We start from the raw sequence: 22,669 nt of genomic DNA, 5'->3' as shown, positions 1-22,669 counted from the left end.
AGTACTGTTTCTACTGCGGAAGCCAACTCCTAGTATTGGTTACCAAAGAGAAGCAGAAAGCAGTAGGTCTGAAAAAGAGCAGTTTTGGACAATTAAAGAGTGAAATGTCGGATTTTGTGATGGCTTGAGTCCGTGATATGAATGAGTCTGCTTTGCAGTTATATGGTGATGTGCGTAAGTGTGAACTCTCAGGATTTTCAGAATTATTAAAGACCCTTAGGAATTAAAAAATTTAGTTATGCTTTACTGTATTATATACCATAGTAGTATTCTCAAGGTGTGCTGGAATAACAAATACCTCATAAACATTGAGGATCTATTATACTTGAAGTGTCTGTTTATTGAGATGTCTGAATTCAATGGAAATGGATACTGTGAGGTCTCTCTCTCTTGCTGTGTGTATGTGTCTGTGTACACACACAGGGTTCTGAATGAAACTCAGGATATAATAGTACATTTATAAGTATTCTGCCTTTTCATTGTCTAAGTCCAGGCTTTTCTTTTTTACTGTGACAAGCATTACCCTTTAGAATGTAACTCTACCTACTTCTCCACTCAGCTCGTGCTTCCTAACTCTCTTTTACATGTTACCATCTAGCTGTACTGTACTCAGGTGTTGGCAGTTCCCTGAATATGACAGAAGATTTCACCATTACTAGCCTTTGTACATGCTGTTTCCTTTGTCGTCTTGATTACCTAATGAGCTTCTGTTAGGCATAAAGAGGGAAAAAGACTAGATATTTCTCTCTGTTGTGGATTGAATTGTGTCCCCCCAGAATATGTGTCTACTTGACTAGGCCATGATTCCCAGCTTTGTGTTGTCCGCCATTTTGTGATCTCATGGTATTGTACTTTGTATGGTAAATCCTACCCTCTGTGATGTTAATGAGGCAGGATTAGAAGCAGTTATGTTAATGAAGCAGGATGAAATCTACAGGATTAGGTTGTATTTTGAGTCAATCTCTTTTGAGGTATAAAAGAGAGAAGTGAGCAGAGAGGGGAGGGACCTCATTACCTCCAAGCAAGAAGGCCCAGGAATGGAGCGCATCCTTCGAATCTGGGGTCCCTGTGCTGAGAAACTGCTAGACTCAGAGGATGATGACAAGGACCTTTCCCCAGAGCCGACTCAGAGAGAGAGTCTTCTCCTGGAGCTGTCACCCTGAATTTGGACTTCTAGCCTACTAAGCTGTGAGAGAATACACTTCTGTTTGTGGAAGCGATCCACTTGTGGTGTTTCTATTATAGCAGCACTGGATAACTAAGACACGCTTCCTTCATCCCCTCATTTCTGCAATATTTATTATTCAGGGAAGAGTTGGTAGGCAGGGGGTAGTTTGACATTGTAGAAAGTGCCAAGAATTATAAAACAGAAGACTTGTGTGAGCTTGGCCAGATCCCATGACCTCAGAGTGTTGGATTGGTGATAACCTTCTTTAAAATCGGGGGTTGGAATAAAGCAGTGTTAGCAAACTACTTTTTATTCCTTCCTCTTCTTTCATTCTTGTATATTTGAAGGATACAATGTTTTCCCATCAGTTTACAGTAAGTTACTACAACATGATTCTCTGTAGGGGCTGGAAGGTGGGGCATGTCCTGGAATAAGGGAGGCAAGCATTAAAATAGGGAAAGACCTGAGAGTTTGAAATGTACCCCAAGTGGAAATCTCCAAAATACCTTCCACTTCTTAAATAATATTTATATTATTCTTTTTTATTAGCACAAGACAAAAGTATTTGTGGATATTTGTAGCTTAGTTATGTCACCTTGAAGACTAAGGTGCGCCTGACCCAAGCTGTGGTATTTTCAATCGCATCATATGCATGTGAAAGCTGGACAGTGAATAAGAAAGACCGAAGAAGAATTGGTGCCTTTGAATTGTGGTGTTGGCGAAGAATATTGAATATACCATGGACTGTCAGAAGAACGAATAAACATCTTGGAAGAAGTACAACCAGAATGCTTCTTAGAAGCAAGGATGGCGAGACTTCATCTTACATACTTTGGACATGTTGTCAGGGGGGATCAGTCTCTAGAGAAGGACGTCATGCTTGGCAAAGTACAGGGTCAGCGGAAAAGAGGAAGACCCTTAACGAGGTGGATTGACACAGTAGCTGGAACAGTAGGCTCAAGCATAACAACGATTGTAAGGATGGCACAGGACCAGGCAGTGTTTCATTCTGTTGTGCATGGGATCACTATGAGTTGGAACTGACTCGATGGCACCTAACGACAACAAGTTATGAAAAAGAGTGTTCATGGGTCCGTTTTGACTCTTTAAGGCGAAAGTGACACCAAACAAGTGAGCACTACCGCCATCTGTTGGTGGGAAGAGTTGTACTTTTTATTGTTTATGTAGCTTTCTTAGTTGCTTTAACAGGCTAAAGGCTTTTAAGTTGAGTGTCTGTATATTCAGGAATATTTGCAGGTCCCACTTTTTAAAATTATTTTAAACTAACAAAGTTATAAGAATAGTAGAGGACTCCTGTACATCCTTTACAGATTCACCAGTTCTTAACCTTTTTCCATGCATTTGCTCTATCATTCTATTTCTCTGTCTCACACATGCTATTTTTTCTGAAACATTGGAGATTAGTTTGTATACCTCATACTCCTTTATCTCTTAAACCTTTAGTTGTATTTCTTAAGAACAAAGGTTTTTTTTGTGTAATTATAATACAGTTATCAAATTCAGGAAATTGATACGATACTTTACAATCTGTGTTCCACATTTGTGAATTGTCCCGGTATTATAGCATTTCCTGTCCTCCAATACAGGATCTGTAGTTGTCATGTCTCTTGAGTTTCCTTACATTTGTAATGGCTCCTTGGCCTTCTTTGAGTCTCACAACGTGGACATTTTTGAAAAATACATTTGTAGAGTGTTCCTCAGTTAGGTTCGTCTGCTTCCTTGAGATTAGATTCAGGTTATGCATTCCCGGCCCGGATGCTCATTGATGTTGTGTCCTTCTCAGGGTATCACAAGCAGAGGCACGTGTCTGTCAGGACTTCATTGGTAAAATTTTGGCCCATTTGGTCAGGAGGTTGACGAGTTTCTCCATAGTATAATTACCTGTTTTCCCTTTTGCAACCATAAACAACCTGGGAAAACACTGTTTTGTTTTTTAACTTCTTCCTGATTTAAATAATCTTTGTAAAAAATTAAAAAATACACAAATAAACCAAAGTTAGGAAAAAATTGACTTGTAAACCTGGAGATAACCACATTTTAGTTTATGATGGTGTAGTCTCCCTCCTGTGCTATAGTAATAATGACGATGATGATGACAACCAAAAAGGATTATACCTTTAATACTGTTTGATAGATTTTATTCATTTACCAGAGTGTTGTGAACATTTTCCCATGTATCATTGAATCTTCTTCTTCTATGATATTTTAGTGGCAGCATAGTGTTGAGTCCCTCCATTGCCAATATTGTCAACAGAGTATTCTGTAAAGTTCAGTTTAGCCTCATATTTCAAGTTCAAGAGATTCCCTAGTAGCTGTCCCCTAGAGCTTAGGGAATCTCTTACCCCTAAAGCCCCTTGGGTGTCAGTGCTATTTACTTGCCCTCCTTCCTTCTAGGAGATACTGTTCCACCTTGAGGGAGATACTGCTGTACTGTTACTTCGCCTGAAATCTTGGCTCTGACTGTGGAGTCTTGGTGTCTGTGTTGCCCTATCAGCACTGACCATGCTGTTTTTCGGTTCCACCGTTCCATACTGAGAGGTCAATATTCCTTTGTCTGACCATTTCTGGGCCCACAGTGTCACACTTTTGCCAAATGGGTAAGTCTCTTTCTGATTCAGTTGGATAGTTTCCACACTTTGTTTAATTGCTAATGGTGTATCAGTAGCTGAGATTTTTGTTTGTTTTATTGCAAGTACATAGTTTTATGGATTAAATGGACTTTTATGGGGTAGTCTTTTGAGTTCAGAAACCAGACAAAAAGCACACGTACCTACCAAAAACAAAACCACTAAAACAAAACAACATTTGAAGTACAATTTATCCTTTTGCATGGAACTTCCTTTCAGTTTTCTGCATTTCTAGTTAATCTGTATTCCTATTTTGGGCCAGACAGCATAGGAGATCTCAGAGTCTTGTGTATTAGAATCACTTGGCAAATTGTCTTTAGTGAACCTTTTACTCTGCTGGAGATAGAGCATAACTGTTAAAGGCGTTATAGGTTTTTTTTCCTTTACGCCTTAATATTTAGTCATTCAAAGTCTCTCTTCCCCCACAAGTTATTTCACTTCAGGACTTTTAAAATACATGACAATCTAAGCTCCCTGTAGTGCTGTGGGTCTGTTTACAAGTGAATCATTTCATTACTTATACAATTAAGTACAAATGCAACTAAATTATATCTGGAAAGAGTTAAACATAGAGTCTCTTATTGACTTAGGTTTTTTAGTAAAACGGTTTTAATTCACATGAATTTTTTAAGTAGCTTCATTATTTTTAAGCTTTTTTACACTTTGAGAAATAATGTCTGCCATTTTATAATTTGGTGAGGTACATTTTTAAAGTTTATTTTGTTGTTGTTGAGAATATATACAGCAAAGGATATACCAATTCAACTATTTCTACATATACAGTTCAGTGACACTGATTACATTCTTCGAGTTGTGCAAACATTCTGACCTTCCTTTTCTGAGTTGCTCTTTCCCCGTTAGCATAAGCTTACTGCTTCCTGAAGTTCCTATTTAATCTTCGAAGTTGCTGTTGTCACTTGGATCTCATATAGATAGTTCTTAAAAGAGCATAATGTTAAAGGCAGCCCTTTTTCACTAATTAAGCTAAACCGTTGTTCAGTTTTAAGACTACTTCAGAAAGTCTGGAGTCCATGAGAATTTGAAATTCTGTTCTGCGTTTCCCCTCTTTTGATCAGGAATCATCCGTAGAATCTTTGATCAAAATGTTCAGTAGTGGTAGCTGAGCACCATCCAGTTCTTCTGGTCTCATGTCAAAGGAGGTAGTTCATGGAGGCATTTAGCCACACATTCCATATCCTCTACCTCTTCCTGACCCCCCTTCTTCCTCTGTTGCATCAGGCAAATACAGACCAATTGTCTTGCCCTGAATGGCCACTTGCAAGCTTTTAAGACCCCAGTTCTATGCAGCAAACCAGGAGGTAGAACAGAAGCACTAAACACGTTATTAGGCCAATTAACTGGGATGTCCCATGAAACCACGACAATAAACCACTAAACCAAGGAACCAAATCCCATGAGGTGCTTGGTTGTACATAAGAAGCCTCAGCAGCCATGCTTTTTTTTTTTTGGTTGTTGTAAACAAATTTATCACACAACTTTTGCCAGGTCAACTTTTTACAGGTGTACAACTTATTGACAGCAATTACAATAATTGACTATGCAACCGTATACATAATCAATGTGATTTTTCCATCACTGCTAGCCCCCCTCCCCCTTTTACCCTCCCTCTCATCCCTAGTAACCACTAATAAACTTTGGTCTCTATACTTTTGCCTTATCTTTTTATATAAGTGAGGTCATACAGTATTTGCCCTTTTGTGATTGACTTATCTCACTCAGCATAATGTCTTCAAGCTCTGTCCATATTGTAGCCTGTATTAAGACTTCTTTTCTCCTGCTGGCTGAGTAGTATTCCATTGTACGTATGTACCACATTTTGTTTATCTGTTCACCTGTTAATGGGCCTTTAGCTTGTTTCTGCCTTTTGGCTATTGTAAATAGTGCGGCAGTGAACATTGGTGTGTAATTATCCGTGTGAGCCTTTGCTTTCGGGTCTTTGGGGTGTATACCTAGGAGTAGAATTGCTGGGTCATATGGTAGTTTTTATTTTTTCTGAGGAACCTGCACAGTGTTTTCCACAGCAACTGTTGTGTTTTGCATTCCCACCAGCAGTGGATAAGAGTTCCAGTTGCCTTGCATATTCTTTGGCATTGTCTATATATAGAATCATGTCATCAACAAATAGAGATAATTTTACTTCTTTTCCAGTCTGTATACCTTTTATTTCTTTTTCTTATTGCTCTGGCTAGGATTTCTAATACAGTAATTTGCTTCCCACCCCAACTGTCCCCCCCCCCCCGCCATTTGCAGGGAATACGTTGCAATGCCCCCGTGGATGCCTGAAACTGCAGATAGTACTGAACCCTATATAAAAAAAAACCAAACCAAACGAACCCTATATATACTGTTTTTCCCTATATGTACATACCTATGATAAAGTTTAATTTATAGATTAGGCACAGTAAGAGATTAACAACAATGATTTTGGCATATCTGAATCACCAGCATCACTACTCTTGTGCTTTGGGGCCATTACTAAGTAAAATAAGGGTTACTTGAACACAAGCCCTGTGATGCCGTGAGAGTCTGACAACTGAGATGGCTACTAAGTAACTAATGGGTAGGTAACGTGTACAGTGTGGATATGCTAGAAAAAGGGATGATTCACGTCCTGGGCAGGATAATGTGAGATTTCATCACACTACTCAGAAATGGTACACAGTTTAAAATTTATGAATTGTTTATTTCTGGAATTTTTCATTTAATATTTTTAGACAGCGGTTGACCACGGATCACTGAAATCACAGAAAGCAAAACCATGGATAACGGAGACTGCTGTTGTTTTAGGCTGGGTTCTCTAAAGAACCAAAGTCAGAGAAGCAAAAATATATATACATATATATATATACACACACACACACACACATACATATATCACACACACACTCTATATATATGTAGAGAGAGATTTATCTCAAGGAAATGGCTCACACGGTTGTAGAGGCTGGCAAGTCCCAAGTCTGTGGGTCAGGGGTCAGGCGTTAGGCTGGAGGCTTCTCCTGACTCATATAGCTTCACAGCCTAACAAACCCAATATCCATAGGTCAGATGGCAGGCTGCTCACTCACAGCTGCAAAAGCTGACAAATCCAAGATCAGCAGGTAAGATGGCAGGCTGCTGGCTTAAGTCCCAAGAACTGGAGGTCAGATGCTGATGAGCTGAATGCAGGATCCAGAGCAGAGCAAAAGCCCATGAGCTTTGCCAGAAAGTTCACCTATATTGGTTGCAGGCCACACCCCAGAGAAAACTGTCTTTCAGCTGATTGGCTACTCATAGCATATCCCATCATGGAGGTGATAACATCATTATATGACTGCAAAACTGCATCATAACTGCCAAACCACTGAGAATTATGGTCCAGCCAAGGTGACACACAACCTGAACAATCACATCTGTACAGTATTGAGTACAAGTGATGAGAGCGGGCATCCTTGTTCCTGATTTCAGGTCTTTCTCTTAGTCTTTCTCCTTTCGGTATAATGATGGCTGTTCGCTTTTCATATATGCCCTGAATCATATTGAGGAATTTCCCTTCGATTCTAGTCTTCTTTAGGGTTTTCATCAAGAAAGGGTGTTGGATTTTATCAAATACATTTTCTGAGTCCATAGAGATTGAGGTGCATTTTAAATGCACCAGTTTCTCTCCGTTACCCTAATGTGTGCACTCTACTTCAGGTAGGGTGTTAGGGTGGCTGTGTCGTAAGTGAAACAGTTTTCTCCTATCCTTATCTTTTTTCTTCTAACTTAGGGTGTTAGTGTGTTTTGAGAATATCTTTATCACATGTCTTGAATATGTGCCTTAAATACTTAAAATATATGTTTAAAAAATATACCTGGATGTTGAAGCTGAGACAGTAATGTGGTAAGCAATATAGTGAGCCTTGCTGGGGCACGATTTATTTAGTTCTTTTGACATGAGATTTCTAAATGTATGGATTAATGTAGACATTCTCACTTTTTTTTTTTTTTCCTTTTGCAGCCTGGGTGGTGTGTGGAATTGCTAAACCTGTCATTATAGGTTGCATACCACGACTGAAGTTTCTCCAGAACTTGTCTTATTTTCCTTACAGTTTTAGGGTGTGTTCTTATCCATGTGAATGGCTGGTTTTTGAAAAATGTATACTTTCCAATAGTTAAGAATTTAAATGTAGCTTAGAGTTATGTTCTTTTAGGTAAATTTATAAAATAACTTTCTTAGAACATTTATGTTTAATCTACATTTAGAAAGCAGTCAACAGATGCAAAGTGGTATTCTCTTAAGGTAGGCTTTTTTTATATATATAATTTTTATTGTGCCTTAAGTGAAAATTTACAAATCAAGTCAGTCTCTCACATAAAAACTTATATACACCTTGCTACATACTCCCAATTACTCTCCCCCCAATAAGACAGCCTGCTACCTCCTTCCACTCTCTGTTTTCATGTCCATTTTGCCAGCTTCTAAGCCCCTCTACCCTCCCATTTCCCCTCCAGGCAGGAGGTGCCAACATAGTCTCAAGTGTCCGCATGATCCAGGTAGCTCACTCCTCACCAGCATCCCTTTCCTACCCACTGTCCAGTCCATTGCATGTCCGATGAGCTGGCTTCTGGAACGGTTCCTGTCCTGGGCCAACAGAAGGTCTTGGGGGCCGTGACCACCGGGGTCCTTCTAGTCTCAGACCATTAAGTCTGGTCTTTCTGTGAGAATTTGGGGTCTGCATCCTGCTGTTCCCTACTCCCTCAGGGGTCCTCTGCTGTGTTCCCTGTCAGGGCAGTCATTGGTTGTGGCCGGGTACCATCTGGATCTTCTGGTCTCAGGATAATGTAGTCTCTGGTTCATGTAGCCCTTTCTGTCTCTTGGGCTCTTTATTACCTTGTGTCCTTGGTGTTCTTCATGCTCCTTTGATCCAGGTGGGTTGAGACTCGTTGATGCATCTTAGATGGCCGCTTGTTAGCATTTAAGACCCCAGACGCCACTCTTCAAAGTGGGATGCAGGATGTTTTCTTAATAGATTTTATTATGCCAATTGACTTAGATGTCCCCTGAAACCATGGTCCCCAAATCCCTGCCCCTGCTTTGCTAACCTTCGAAGCATTCAGTTTGTTCAGGAAACTTCTTTGCTTTTAGTTTAGTCCAGTTGTGCTGACCTCCCCTGTATTGAGTGTTGTCCTTCCCTTCACCTAAAGTAATTCTTATCTACTAACTAATTAGTAAATATCCTTCTCCCGCCCACCCTCCATCCCCCCTCTCGTGACCACAAAAGAATGTGTTCTTCTCGGTTTAAACTATTTCTCAAGATCTTATAATAGTGGTCTTATACAGTATTTGTCCTTTTGCAACTGATTAGTTTCACTCAGCATAATGTCTTCCAGGTTCCTTCATGTTATGAAATGTTTCATGGATTCCTCACTGTCCTTTATCGATGTGTAGTATTCCATTATGTGAATATACCATAATTTATTTATCCATTCATCTGTTGATGGGCACCTTGGTTGCTTCCATCTTTTTGCTGTTGTAAACAGCGCTGCAGTAAACATGGGTGTGCGTAAATCTGTTCGTGTAAAGGCTTATTTCTCTAGGATATATTCCGAGGAGTGGGATTGCTGGGTTATATAGTAGTTCTGTTTCTAGCTTTTTAAGGAAGTGCCAAATCAATTTCCAGAGTGGTTGTACCATTTTACCTTCCCACCAGCAGTGTAAAAGTGTTCCAGTCTCTCCACAGCCTCTCCAACAGTTATTATTTTGTGTTTTTTGGATTAATGCCAGCCTTGTTAGAGTGAGATGAAATCTCATTGTAGTTTTGATCTGCATTTCTCTAATGGCTAATGATCGAGAACACTTCCTCATGTATCTGTTAGCCACCTGAATGTCTTCTTTAGTGAAGTGTCTGTTCATATCCTTTGCCCATTTTTTAATTGGGTTGTTTGTCTTTTTGTGGTTGAGTTTTAGCAGAATCATATAGATTTTAGAGATCAGGCACTGGTCAGAGATGTCATAGCTGAATATTTTTTCCCAGTCTGTAGGTGGTCTTTTTACTCTTTTGAAGTCTTTAGATGAGCATAGGTGTTTGATTTTTAATAGTGCCCAGGTATCTGGTTTCTCTCAGGCATTTTTAGTAATATTTTGTATTCTATTTATGCCATGTATTAGGGCTCCTAACGTTGTCTCTGTTTTTTCTTCCATCATCTTTATCATTTTAGACTTTATGTTTAGGTCTTTGATCCATTTTGAGTTAGTTTTTGTGCATGGTGTGAGGTACGGGTCCTGTTTTGTTTTTTGGCAGATGGATATCCAGTTATGCCAGCACTATTTGTTGAAAAGACTATCTTTTCCCTGATTAACTGACACTGGGCCTTTGTGAAATATCAGCTGCCCATATGTGGATGGATTTATATCTGGATTCGCAATTCTGTCCCATTGGTCTATGTGTCTGTTGTATCAATATCATGCCGTTTTAACTACTGTGGTGGTATAATAGGTTCTGAAATCAGGAAGAGTGAGGCCTCCCACTTTGTTCTTCTTTTTCAGTAATGCTTATCTGGGGCTTCTTTTCCTTCCTTATGAAGTTGGTGATTTGTTTCTCCATCTCATTAAAAAATGTCATTGGAATTTGGATCGGAATTGCGTTGTATATATAGATGGCTTTTGGTAGGATAGACATTTTTACAATGTTAAGTTTTCCTATCCATGAGCAAGGTATTTTTTTTTTTTAATCCATGAGCAAGGTATGTCTTTCCACTTACGTAGGTCTCTTTTGGTTTCTTGCAGTAGTACCTTGTAGTTTTCTTTGTACAGGTCTTTTACGTCTCTGGTTAGATTTATTCCTAAGTATTTTATCTTCTTTGGGGCTACTGTGAATGGTATTGATTTGGTGATTTCCTCTTCGATGTTCTTTTTGTTGGTGTAGAGGAATCCAACTGATTATTGTATGTTTATCTGGTAACCTGTTACTCTACTGAACTCTTCTATTAGTTTCAGTAGTTTTCTGGAGGATTCTTTAGGGTTTTCTGTGTATAAGATCATGTCATCTCCAAACAGGGACACTTTTTCCTTACCGATCTGGGCCCCCTTTATTTCTTTATCCAGCCTAATTGCCCTGGCTAGGATCTCTAGCACAATGTTGAATAAGAGTGGTGATAAGGGGCATCCTTGCCTGGTTCCCGTTCTTAAGGGGAGTGTTTTTAGAATCTCTCCATTAAGGGTGATGTTGGCTGTTGGCTTTGTATAAATGCCCTTTATTACGTTGAGGTATTTTCCTTCTATTCCTATTTTGTTGAGAGTTTTTGTCATGAATGGGTGTTGGAGTTTGTCAAATGCCTTTTCTGCATCAATTGATAAAATCATGTGGTTCATGTCTTTTGTTTTACATTAATTGTTTTTCAAATATTGAACCATCTTTGCATACCTGGTATAATCCCACTTGGATTATCCCAATTATTTTTTTGATACGTTGTTGAATTCTGTTGAGGATTTTTGCATCTGTGTTCATGAGGGATATAGGTTTGTAATATTCTTTTTTTTTGTGTTGTCTTTAGCTGGTTTTCGTATCAAGGATATTCTGGCTTCATAGAATGAGTTAGGGAGTATTCCGTCCTTTTCTATGCTTTGAAATAGCTTTTGTAGTAGTGATGTTGAGTCTTCTCTGAAAGTTTGGTAGAACTCTGCAGTGAAGCCGTCAGGGCCAGGGCTTTTTCTGGGGGGAGAGTTTTTCGATTACCTTTTCAATCTGTTTTTTTGTTATGGGTCTATTTAGTTGTTCTACCTCCGTTTGTGTTAGTTTAAGTAGGTAATGTGTTTCTAGGAATTCATCCATTTCTTCTAGGTTTTCAAATTTGTTAGAGTACAACTTTTCGCAGTAATCTGATATGATTATTTTAATTTCAGGTGAGTCTGTTGTGATATGGCCCATCTCATTTCTTATTTGGGTTATTTGTTTCCTTTCCTGTATTTCTTCAGTCAGTCTGGCCAGTGGTTTATCAATTTTGGTGATTTTTTCAAAGAATCAGCTTTTGGCCTTGTTAACTCTTTAAATTTTTTTTTTCTGTTCTCTAATTCATCTAATTCTGCTCTAATTTTTATTATTTGTTTTCTTCTGGTGCCTGACGGTTTCTTTTGTTGCTCTCTTTCTATTTGTTCAAGTTGTAGGGACAGTTCTTTGATTTTGGCTCTTTCTTCTTGTATGTGTGTATTTATTGATATAAATTGACCTCTGAGCACTGCTTTAGCTGTGTCCCAAGGGTTCTGATAGGAAGTGTTTTCAGTCTCATTGCATTCTCTGAATTTCTTTATTCCCTCCTTAATGTCTTCTATAACCCAGTCTTTTTCGAGCAGGATATTGTTCAGTTTCCAAGTATTCAATTTCTTTTCCCTGCTTTTTGTGTTACGGACTTCTACTTTTATGGCCCTGGGGTCTGAGAAGATGCTTTGTAATATTTCATTGTTTTGGATTCTGCAAAGGCTTGCTTTATGACCTAATATGTGGTCTGTTCTAGAGAATGTTCCATGTGCACTAGAAAAGAAAATATACGTTGTAGCAGTCGGATAGAGTGTTCTGTAGAAGTCTATGAGATCAAGTAGGTTGATTGTGGCAATTGGATCTTCATGTCTTTATGGAGCTTCTTACTGGATGTCCTGTCCTTCACTGAAAGTGGTGTGTTGAAGTCTCCTACTATAATTGTGGAGGTGTCTGTCTCACTTTTCCGTTCTGTTAGAGTTTGTTTTATGTATCTTTAGCACTGTCTTTGGGTGCATACATATTTAATATCGTTATATCTTCCTGGTAAATTGTCCCGTTAGTCATTATGTAGTGCCCGTCTTTATCCTTTTTGGTGGATTTAACTTTAGAGTCTATTTTGTCAGAAATTAATATTGCCACTCCTGCTCTTTTTTGATTGTTGTTTGCTCGATATAGTTTTTCCATCCTTTGAGTTTTAGTCTATTCGTGTCTCTAAGTCTAAGGTGTGTCTCTTGTAGGCTGCATATAGACGGATCGTGTTTTTTTATCCAGTCTGCGACTGTGTCTCTTTATTGGTGCATTTAGACCTTTTACATTCAGCATAATTATAGATAAGTGTATGAGTTTAGTGCTGTCATTTTGATGCCTTTTTTGTGTGTTGTTGACAATTCATTTTTCCACTTTTTGTGCTGAGAAGTTTTTCTTTGTAAATTGTGCATTCCTCATTTTCATAATAGTTGAATTTATTTTTGCTGAGTCATTATGTTTATCTTGGTTTTTATTTTGAAGTATGGAATTGTTAGACCTCTTCATGGTTACCTTAATATTTACCCCTATTTTTCTACGTAAAAATCTAACTTGTGTCGTCCTATATCACCTGGGTTTCCTCTCCATATGGACGATCTGTGCCTTCTGTATTTAGACCCTCTTTTTTGATTATTGTAATCTTTTACATAATGGCATCAATGATTCCCTGTTTTGAGCATTTTTTTTTTAATTTTAATATGTTTTTGTGATTTCCCTATCTGAGTTGATATCAGGATGCTCTGTTTTGTGATCTTGTGTTGTGTTGGTATCTGATATTATTGTTTTTCTGACCAAAGAATTTCCTTTAGTAATTCTTGTAGCTTTGGTTTGGTTTTTGGAAATTCTCTAAGCTTGTGTTTATCTGTAATGTCTTAATTTCACCTTCATATTTGAGAGAGAGTTTTGCTGGATATATGATCCTTGGTTGGCAGTTTTTCTCCTGCAGAGCTCTATATATGTCATCCCATTGCCTTCTTGCCTGCATGGCTTCTGCCAAGTAGTCTGAACTTATTATTGATTCTCCTTTGTAGGTGACTTTTCGTTTATCCCTGGCTGCTTTTGAAATTTTCTCTTTATCTTTGGTTTTGGCAAATTTGATGATAACATGTCTTGGTGATTTTCTTTTGGGATCTATCTTGTATGGGGTTCAATGAGCATCTTGGATAGATATCGTTTTATCTTTCACAATGCCAGGGAAGTTTTCTGCCAACAGGTCTTCAACTATTCTCTCTGTATTTTCTGTTATCCCTCCCTGTTCTGGAACTCCAATCACACACACATTATTCTTCTTGATAGAGTCCCACATGATTCTTAAGATTTCTTCATTTTTTAAAATTCTTTTATCTGATTTTCTTCAACTATATTGGTGTCATTTGCCTTATCCTCCAGCTCCCCCACTCTCCATTCTAGTTCCTCGATTCTGCTCCCCTGACTTACTATTGAGTTGTTTAATTCTGTAATTTTATTGTTAATCTTTTGGATTTCTGAATGCTGCCTCTGTATGGATTCTTGCAGCTTGTTAATTTTTTCACTATGTTCTTGAATAATCTTTTTGATTTCTTCAACTGCTTTATCGGTGTGTGCCTTGGCTTATTTCATTTCTGAGGTCATCCCTGATGTCTTGAAGCATTCTGTATATTAGTTTTTTATAGTCTACATCTGGCAATTCCAGGAATGTATCTTCATTTGGGAAAGATTTTGATTCTTTGATTGAGGGGTTTGTAGAAGCAATCATGGTCTGCTTTATGTGATTTGATATCAACTGCTGTCTCTGAGCCATCTATAAGTTATTGTAATGATTTATATTTGCTTACTGAGTCTTATGTTCTTGTTTTGTTTTGTTTCAGCACACCTAGATGAGCTACTAGAGTGTGCTAACTTAATTGTTGGAGCCTTTGAATCACTTATGTCCTGTTACCAGTTGGTTTGAGCTGTTACCCGGTATATGAGCCTATGAGTCCATTCACTATTCTTGAGTAGAATCAGCTCAGGTGTCCCGATAGTGGGTCACCTGGTGCGTGATATAGGCTCTCCCCCACTATCTTAGAGGAGTTAAGTGATGGTTGTATGCACCGGTTTCTAGTAGCGGCAGGAGGTCACACTCCAAGGAGGGCAGGGTGCTGATAGCCTTCCGCCAAATGCCAGTGAGGAAGGAGCATCTGTATTCTCTAGAGTGCCCTGGTGCGTGGGCTCTGCAGCTGTACCTTAGGCACCCAGTGCTTGTACCTCTAAAAATTGGTAGGTGTCGCTATCCTCAGACCCCTTTAGCAGGTGGTTAGGTGGTGTGGATGGAGCCTCACCCTCAGTTTCCTGCTGCGGATCTGTGAGATCTCTCTCTGTTTAACAGGCGGAGCGTTATCAGACCTCCAAAACTTGCCTTTCCACTGCTCTGCTACAACAGTTACAGTCAGATCTCTAAAAGAATTGCCTTTGCATTAAAATAGCCACCTGGTTCCACGAAGGGGTGAAAGCCAAAGACCGTGGATCTCTTACGCCTCGATGGTGCTGGTTCTGTACTGCTACTCCAGTTTAGAGAAATCAGGAAAGGGTTTTTCACCTGATTGTTAATTGCTCCTTTTTCAGGCCAGGAGAATGGGTTAGGAAAAAAAAAATGGCAAAGCACTTCAGTCTCTGGCCCAGGGAGTTCCACTGTGAATGAAGCCAGCTGGGGCAGGGAGGGGAGGGATCAGATAGATAGAAGAGAGTAAAATAAATAAACTCACTTATCTTGTTTGGTCAGGACTGTTTTAACTGAGATTTATCTGAGGGGTGTGTAACGTGTGTGCCCTGGCTGGGTCCCTGCGGAGATTGCCCCAGGGGGTTAGCGCTGCATCTCTGTGCCTTGTCTCAGGAAGCCACAATCATCACAGCTCTGGCCTCAAGGCTCTGCAAGGGTTCAGGTCTGGGGCACGGCTTGCCGGGCTCTGGAACTGGTAGCTTCTTCAGCATATGGTTTCTCCTTCCCCTGAGGGTTCAGGGCTGAGGTGTGGCGCCTTGGTCTCCGGAACTGGTCGGTGCCCCAGCACGCGGATTCTCTCTCCCCTGAGGGCTCAGGGCTGGGGCATCACACCCCCAGTCTCCAGAACTGCTCTGTGCTTCAGCGAGCAGATTCTCGCTCCCCTGAGAGCTCAAGGCTTGGGGGCAGCACGCCGGTCTCCAGGACTGCTTGCTGCTTTGGCGCACGCGGATTCACGCTCTGTTGAGGGCTCAGGGCTGGGGCGCGCACGGTTCACCAGTCTCTGGGACTGCTCACTCCTTCAGGGGGCTTGGATTCTCGCTCCCCTGAGGGCTCAGGGCTGGGGCGCTGCTCACCAGCCTCTGGGACTGCTCGCTTCTTCAGGGCGCACAGATTCTCACTCCCCTGAGGGCTCAGAGCTGGGGTGCGGCTCACCGGTCTCCGGGACTGCTCACTCCTTCAGGGTGCATGGATTCTTGCTCCCCTGAGGGCTCAGGGCTGGGGCGTGGCTCGCCAGTCTCCTGGACTGCTGGCTCTTTTAGCACACAGATTCTCGCTCCCCTGTTACTCAGGTCAATTCCTTAGTTCTGAGTTTGATGGTCAGGGTTTGTAGATTGCCACGTATGTAATCAATTCACTTGTTTTTCCAAGTCTTTGTTGCAAGAGGGGTCAGCGGGAGCTTCTGCCTAGTGAGCCATCTTGGTCCTGCCTCTTACGGTAGGCTCTTAAATCATTAAGTTCATTGATTTAGTATTGCAAACTCTTTGTAGGTTCATCTCCTTTTTCTAAGAGATATAGTTATTAAATTGGCTAACGTGTTTACATATTGTCTTAGGCTGGGTTCTCTAGAGAAGCAAAACCAGTGAAGAAATGGCACACCTGGTTGTGGAGGCTGGCAGGTCCCCAACTCCATGGATCAGGCGTCAGGCTGGAGGCTTCTCCTGACTCACGTGGTTGCAGTACCTGACAAATCCTGAATTAGGTCACATGACAGGCTGCTGGCCCACAGGGCTGTGGAACCTGGCAAATCCCAGAATTGGCAGGTCATACAGCAGACTGCTGGCTCAGGTCCCAAGAACTGGAGTCAGATGATGATGAGCTAGATGCAGGATCCAGGACATGAGGGCTTTGCCAGGGTGCCCATATGTATTGGATGCAGGCCATACCTTTGAGGAGACTCCCCCTATATCAGATATCTGAGTAAGGTGGTAACTTAAGTAAGGGTGTGACTTCAGTAAGGCTATTACTTGAATCACATCCTTTAGTAAGAGTGTGACTCAAGATAACACCCCACACTAATCCTGCCTCATTAATGTAGAGAGATTTTGGATTTACAATATAAAATGAAGGATAGTTACACAATACCAAAAATGGAGGACAATTATATCAAATCACAAACTGGAGGACAATTATACAATAGTGGTAACCATGGCCTAGTCACCTTGACACATAGCATTAACTATCACACATAGTTAGAACTTTTTTCTAAGAATTGAATAGTTTTTTGAAAGTTAAAAAGAATATATATGTATATGCACACGTATGTGTTTATGTGTGTGTATAATTACTAAATTTTTTTCAGTGTACTTATGTCTTAAAATGAGAAAGTAAAAGAGCTGAATAGAACATTTCAAAGGGCAGCTTGAGAAGACAAAAGTATTATAATGAAACGTACAAAGACCTGGAGTTAGGAAACCAAAAGAGAAGAACATGCTCGGCATTTCTCAATCTGAAAGAACAGAAGAAAAACTTCAAGCCTCGAGTTGCAATATTGAAGGATTCTATGGGGAAAATATTGAAGGATGCTGGAAGCATCAAAACAGGATGGAAGGAATACACAGAGTTACTGTACCAAAAAGAATTGGTAGATGTTCAGCCATTTCAGGAGGTAGCATATGATCAAAAAACCAATGGTACCGAAGGAAGAAGTCCAAGCTGCGCTGAAGGCATTATCAAAAAACAAAGCTGCAGGAGTTGATGGAATAGTAATTGAGATGTTCCAGTAAACAGGTGCAGCACCGGGGGTGCTCACTTGTCTATGTCTTGACATTTGGAAGACAGCTACCTGAGCAACCAACTGGAAGAGATCCATATTTGTGCCCATACCAAAGAAAGGTGATCCAGCAGAATGTGGAAATTATCAAACAATATTACTGATATCACACACAAGTTAAAATTTTTTCTGAAGATCATTTAGAAATGGTTGTGGCAGTATAAGCATGGAACTGCCAGAAGTTCAAGCTGGATTCAGAAGAGGACGTGGAACGAGGATTATCATTGCTGATTTCAGATGGATGTTGGTGAAAGCAGAGAATACCAGAAAAATATTGTTTTTATTGACTTTGCAAAGGCATTTGACTGTGTGTATCATAACAAATTATGGATAACATTATGAAGAATGGGAATTCCAGAACACTTAATTGTGCTTATGAGGAACCTGTACAAGAGACAGCCATTCAGAGAGAACAAGGGGGTACTGCGTGGTTTAAAGTCAGGAAAGGTGTGCATCGGGGTCGTATCTTTTCACCATAATTATTCATTCTGTATGCTAAGCAAGTAATTCGAGAAATTAGACTATATGAAGAAGTACGTGACATCAGGATTGGAGGAAAACCCCTTAACAACCTGTGATATGCAGATGGCACAACCTTGCTTGCTGAAAGTGAGGAAGACTTGAAACACTTACTGATGAAGATCAAAGACCATAGCCTTCAGTATGAATTGCACCTTAACATAAAGAAAACAAAAATCCTCACAACTGGACCAATAAGCAACATCATGATAAATGGAGAAAGGATTGAAGTTGTCAAGGATTTCATTTTACTTGGATCCACAATCAAAAGCCCTGAAAGCAGCAGTCAAGAAATCAAACAATGTATTGCACTGGGCACATCTGCTGCAAAAGATCTCTTTAAAGTGTTCCAATTCACTATTGCAACTCTAGGCATGAATTTTTTCTGCAGTTCTTTCAGCTTAAGAAACACCGAGTGTGTTCTTCCCTTTTGGTTTTCCATTTCTGGCTCTGTGCACATATCATTATAGTACTTTACTTTGTCTTCGTGAGCTGCCCTTTGATATCTTCTGTTCGGTTCTTTTACTTCATCAATTCTTCCTTTTGCTTTAGCTGCTCGATGTTCGAGAGCAAGTTTCAGAGTCTCCTCTGACATCCATCTTGGTCTTTTCTTTCTTTCCTGTCTTTTCAATGACCTCTTGCTTTCTTCATGGATGATGTCCTTGATGTCATTCCACAACTCATCTGGTCTTCGGTCACTAGTGCTCAATGCGTCAAATCTATTCTTGAGATGGTCTCTAAATTCAGCTGGGATATACTCAAGGTCATATTTTGGCTCTCGTGGACTTGCTCTGATTTTCTTCAGTTTCAGCTTGAACTTGCATACGAGCAATTGATGGTCTGTTCCACAGCTGGCCCTGGGCCTTGTCCTGACGGGTAATATTGAGCTTTTCCATCATCTCTTACCACAGATGTAGTCAGTTTGATTTCTGTGTGTTCCATGTGGCAAGGTCCATATGTATAGTCACTGTTTATGTTGGTGAAAGAAGGTATTTGCAATGAAGAAGTCTTTGGTCTTACAAAATTCTATTGTTCAATCTCCAGCATTATTTCTATCACCAAGATGGCTGCAGCAGTATATCGACAGGGAACTGCCAGAAATTCGGGCTGGTTTCAGAGGAGGACATGGAACCAGAGATATCATTGCTGATGTCAGATGGATCCTGGCTGAAAGCAGAGAATACCAGAAGGATGTTTACCTGTGTTTTATTGACTATGCAAAGGCATTTGACTGTGTGCATCCTAACAAATTATGGGTAACATTGTGAAGAATGGGAATTCCAGGACACTTAATTGTGCTTATGAGGAACCTTTACATAGATTGAGAGGCAGTTCGGACAGAACAAGAGGATACTGATTGGTTTAAAGTCAGGAAAGGTGTGCGTCAGGGTTGTATTCTTTCACCATACCTATTCAATCTGTATGCTGAGCAGATAATCCAAGAAGCTGGACTATATGAAGAAGAATGGGGCATGAGGATTAGAGGAAGACTCATTAACAACCTGTGTTATGCAGATGACACAACCTTGCTTGCTAAAAGTGAATAGGACTTGAAGCACTTACTAATGAAGATCAAAGGCCACAGCCTTCAGTATGGATTGCACCTCAACATAAAGAAAACAAAAATCCCTCACAACTGGACCGATGAGCAACATCATGATAAACGGAGAAAAGATTGAAGTTGTCAAGGATTTCATTTTACTTGGATCCACAATCAACAGCCACGGAAGCAGCAGTCAAGAAATCAAAAGACGCGTTGCATTGGGTAAATCTGCTGCAAAGGACCTCTTTAAAGTGTTGAAGAGCAAAGATGTCGCCTTGAAGACTAAGGTGTGCCTGACCCAAGCCATGGTATTTTCAATGCATCATATGCATGTGAAAGCTGGACAATGAGTAAGGAAGACCGAAGAAGAATTGATGCCTTTGAATTGTGGTGTTGGCAAAGAATATTAAATATACCATGGACTGCCAGAAGAATGAACAAATCTGTCTTGGAAGAAGTACAACCAGAATGCTCCTTAGAAGCAAGGATGGCGAGACTGCGTCTTACATACTTTGGACATGTTGTCAGGAGGGATCAGTCCCTGGAGAAGGACATCTTGCTTGGCAAAGTACAGGGTCAGTGGAAAAGAGGAAGACCCTCAACAAGGTGGATTGACGCAGTGGCTTCAACAATGAGCTCAAGCAAAACAACGATTGTAAGTATGGCGCAGGACCGGGAAGTGTTTTGTTCTGTTATGAATGGGGTCGCTGAGTCGGAACTGACTCGACGGCACCTAACAACAACAACAAAGTGTTCCAAAGCAAAGGTGTCACTTCAAGGACTAAGGTGTGCCTGACCCAAGCTGTGGTATGTTCAGTCGCCTCACATGAATGCAAAAGCTGGACAAGGAATAAGAAAGACCAAAGAAGAATTGACCTCTTTGAATTGTGGCGTTGGTGAAGAATATTGAATATACCATGGACTGCCAAAAGAACAAACAAATCTGTCTTGGAAAAAAAAAAACAAAACCCTTTACCATCAAGTCAGTTCTGACTCGTACAGCCAAAATGCTCCTTAGAAGCGAGGATGGCCAGACATCATCTCACATACTGTGGACATGTTATCAGAAGGGACCAGTCCCTGGAGAAGGACATCATGCTTGGTAAAGTAGAGGGTCAACGAAAAATAGGAAGACTCTGAATGAGATGGATTGACCTAGTGGCTGCAACAATGGGCTCAAACATAGCAATGATTGTAAGGATGGCACAGGACCAGGTAGTGTTTCATTCTCTTGTATATATGGTCACTTTGAGTCAGAACTGACTTGACAGCACCTAACAACAACATGTCTTAAAAACATGTTTCTTTTAGAGGAATAATTTACTCACTTTTTCTAATTTGTTTTTTATATTGTAATTTTCACAATGCTTCTGGAATTAAGAAGTAGAGGAAGGGATCCTAGAGGTCCCCCCCCCCCCTCGCTTTTTAAAAACCATGTCACTAAAAAATGGACTTTAAGGGTTTGCTTAAATACCAGCAAAGTTCCTTGCCTGAGGCCATATTGCTGGCAGTACCTAAGCTGGAATTTGAACACAGGACTATTGGACTTCAAAGTCTATGCTCTGTACCTTATACTATGCCACTTCTACAGGCATTGTGTTTTCTTGTACATGATTTCATTTCATTCTTCAAAGTCTCTCTCAGGAACATTTTTATCATTCCTTATTTATAAATGAAGAAACCAATGTTCAGAGATTAAATAATTTACCCAGCAGAACACCGCTGGTTTAAGTCCTAGAGCTGGAATTCTTTATCTCATGCTTTTTCCACTGTTTCCTTCCTCCGCCCTGAGGGTGAGGGTCATTCGTGAGTTAATGTGAATTGCATTAATTTTTTTCTGTTAAATATCTCTTTGAGGTTGCCATTTTCATGTGATCAGGGATTTTGAATTAGAAACTGGGAGATGGTAAAATTCAGTGATTAAAGTTATGGAGACAGAATGTGACCATGGGAGGTTTTGTACAACGAGAAGACTGGAAGAGGATCCTGAGGAGGTTGGAGAACTTGAGGTGGGAAGGGAGCCTGAACTTCAGGTAGTTTGCTGTTTTGGGCAGTAGGTAGGAAACACGTTTACTACTTACATTCCCTAAAGCTCCAGTTGCATACCCCTGGCGTGTTAAACCTTCTTGATATGCCAGTTTTAGCTTCGTAAGGTCAGTTTCCCACTCAGGAACCTTTAATGACTCTTAGTGCCTGCTCTGTCTAATCTAAATTCCTCTCCTTGACAGTGGAGACCCTCCATAATCTGGTCCTGTCACATTGTACCTTCTCTCTGTCGTCTCTACTTTTAAATTTGTGCCTTTTTTATGTTTTTTTCCTTCTTGCATGTGTTGCTTTTGCTTTCCCTTTCCTCTTACCCATCAACTTGTTTTCCTTTATATATCTAAACATTTCCTGCAGTAGAATCTATGTGACTCTTGACGTGGAACCACAGTGTAACAAGTTGTGGTAGTCTCTGATTCTCTGATAGTAATACATATTCTCAGAGTAGGAACCACCTTTTAGGTTTGCTATCTTCCTCCCTTCCTTACTTCTCTTCCCTTACTTATTTTTTTATTTTTTTCCCCTCTTTTTTTTTTTCCTGTCTATCCGTGAATCAGTTCATTATCTTTTTGTCTTCTCTTTATCCATCTGTCATTTCTTCCTCCCTTCCAGCTACCCAGCCTTACTGTATAAGAGTGGACAAGTTACTTATTCTTTCATCTCTAAAAATGGAAAAAAAGGGTTGTTTTGATGATAGAGTAAAGATTTACATGAGAAAGTACTTTGAGGAAGACCTGCTAGATAGTTACTCCATAAATTGTAGCTTTTATTATTGTACAGTTTTATGTATCCCAGTGCATAAAACAGATAATAGAATTTTCTGTAAGAGAAGTAATTTATCTTTTATACATAAGAGCAAGTTATTATTTTTAAAAGTTGTTAAATAGAGGTTAATTTTGAACTTTGAAACACTTTGGCAATAGAGGTTAATTTTGAACTTTTAAACACTTTGGCAATAGCCCCAAAATATTAATCTT

The 22,669-nt window shown here is 40.0% G+C and overlaps 1 protein-coding gene across 12 annotated transcripts in view; it reads left to right on the top strand.

The window, feature by feature from the left end:
* The window catches only part of RALGPS2 (Ral GEF with PH domain and SH3 binding motif 2), a 248,678-nt gene that overhangs the window by 101,684 nt on the left and 124,325 nt on the right, over positions 1-22,669 (top strand). Inside the window, exon 1 of one of the 12 annotated variants that reach the window (XR_010319388.1) lies at positions 3,584-3,786. The exons of the other annotated variants lie outside the window; for them this stretch is intronic. The gene's annotated coding sequence lies outside the window, so the exon portion shown is untranslated. Of the gene's footprint in view, positions 1-3,583; positions 3,787-22,669 lie in introns of those variants that run through there. 12 annotated transcript variants of the gene reach the window in all.

The sequence above is a fragment of the Loxodonta africana genome, chromosome 25 (assembly GCF_030014295.1).
Source record: "Loxodonta africana isolate mLoxAfr1 chromosome 25, mLoxAfr1.hap2, whole genome shotgun sequence".
Lineage (NCBI taxonomy): Eukaryota > Metazoa > Chordata > Mammalia > Proboscidea > Elephantidae > Loxodonta > Loxodonta africana.
Note: the sequence above shows the minus strand (reverse complement) of the source record. Positions and strands in the feature narration are given on the sequence as shown.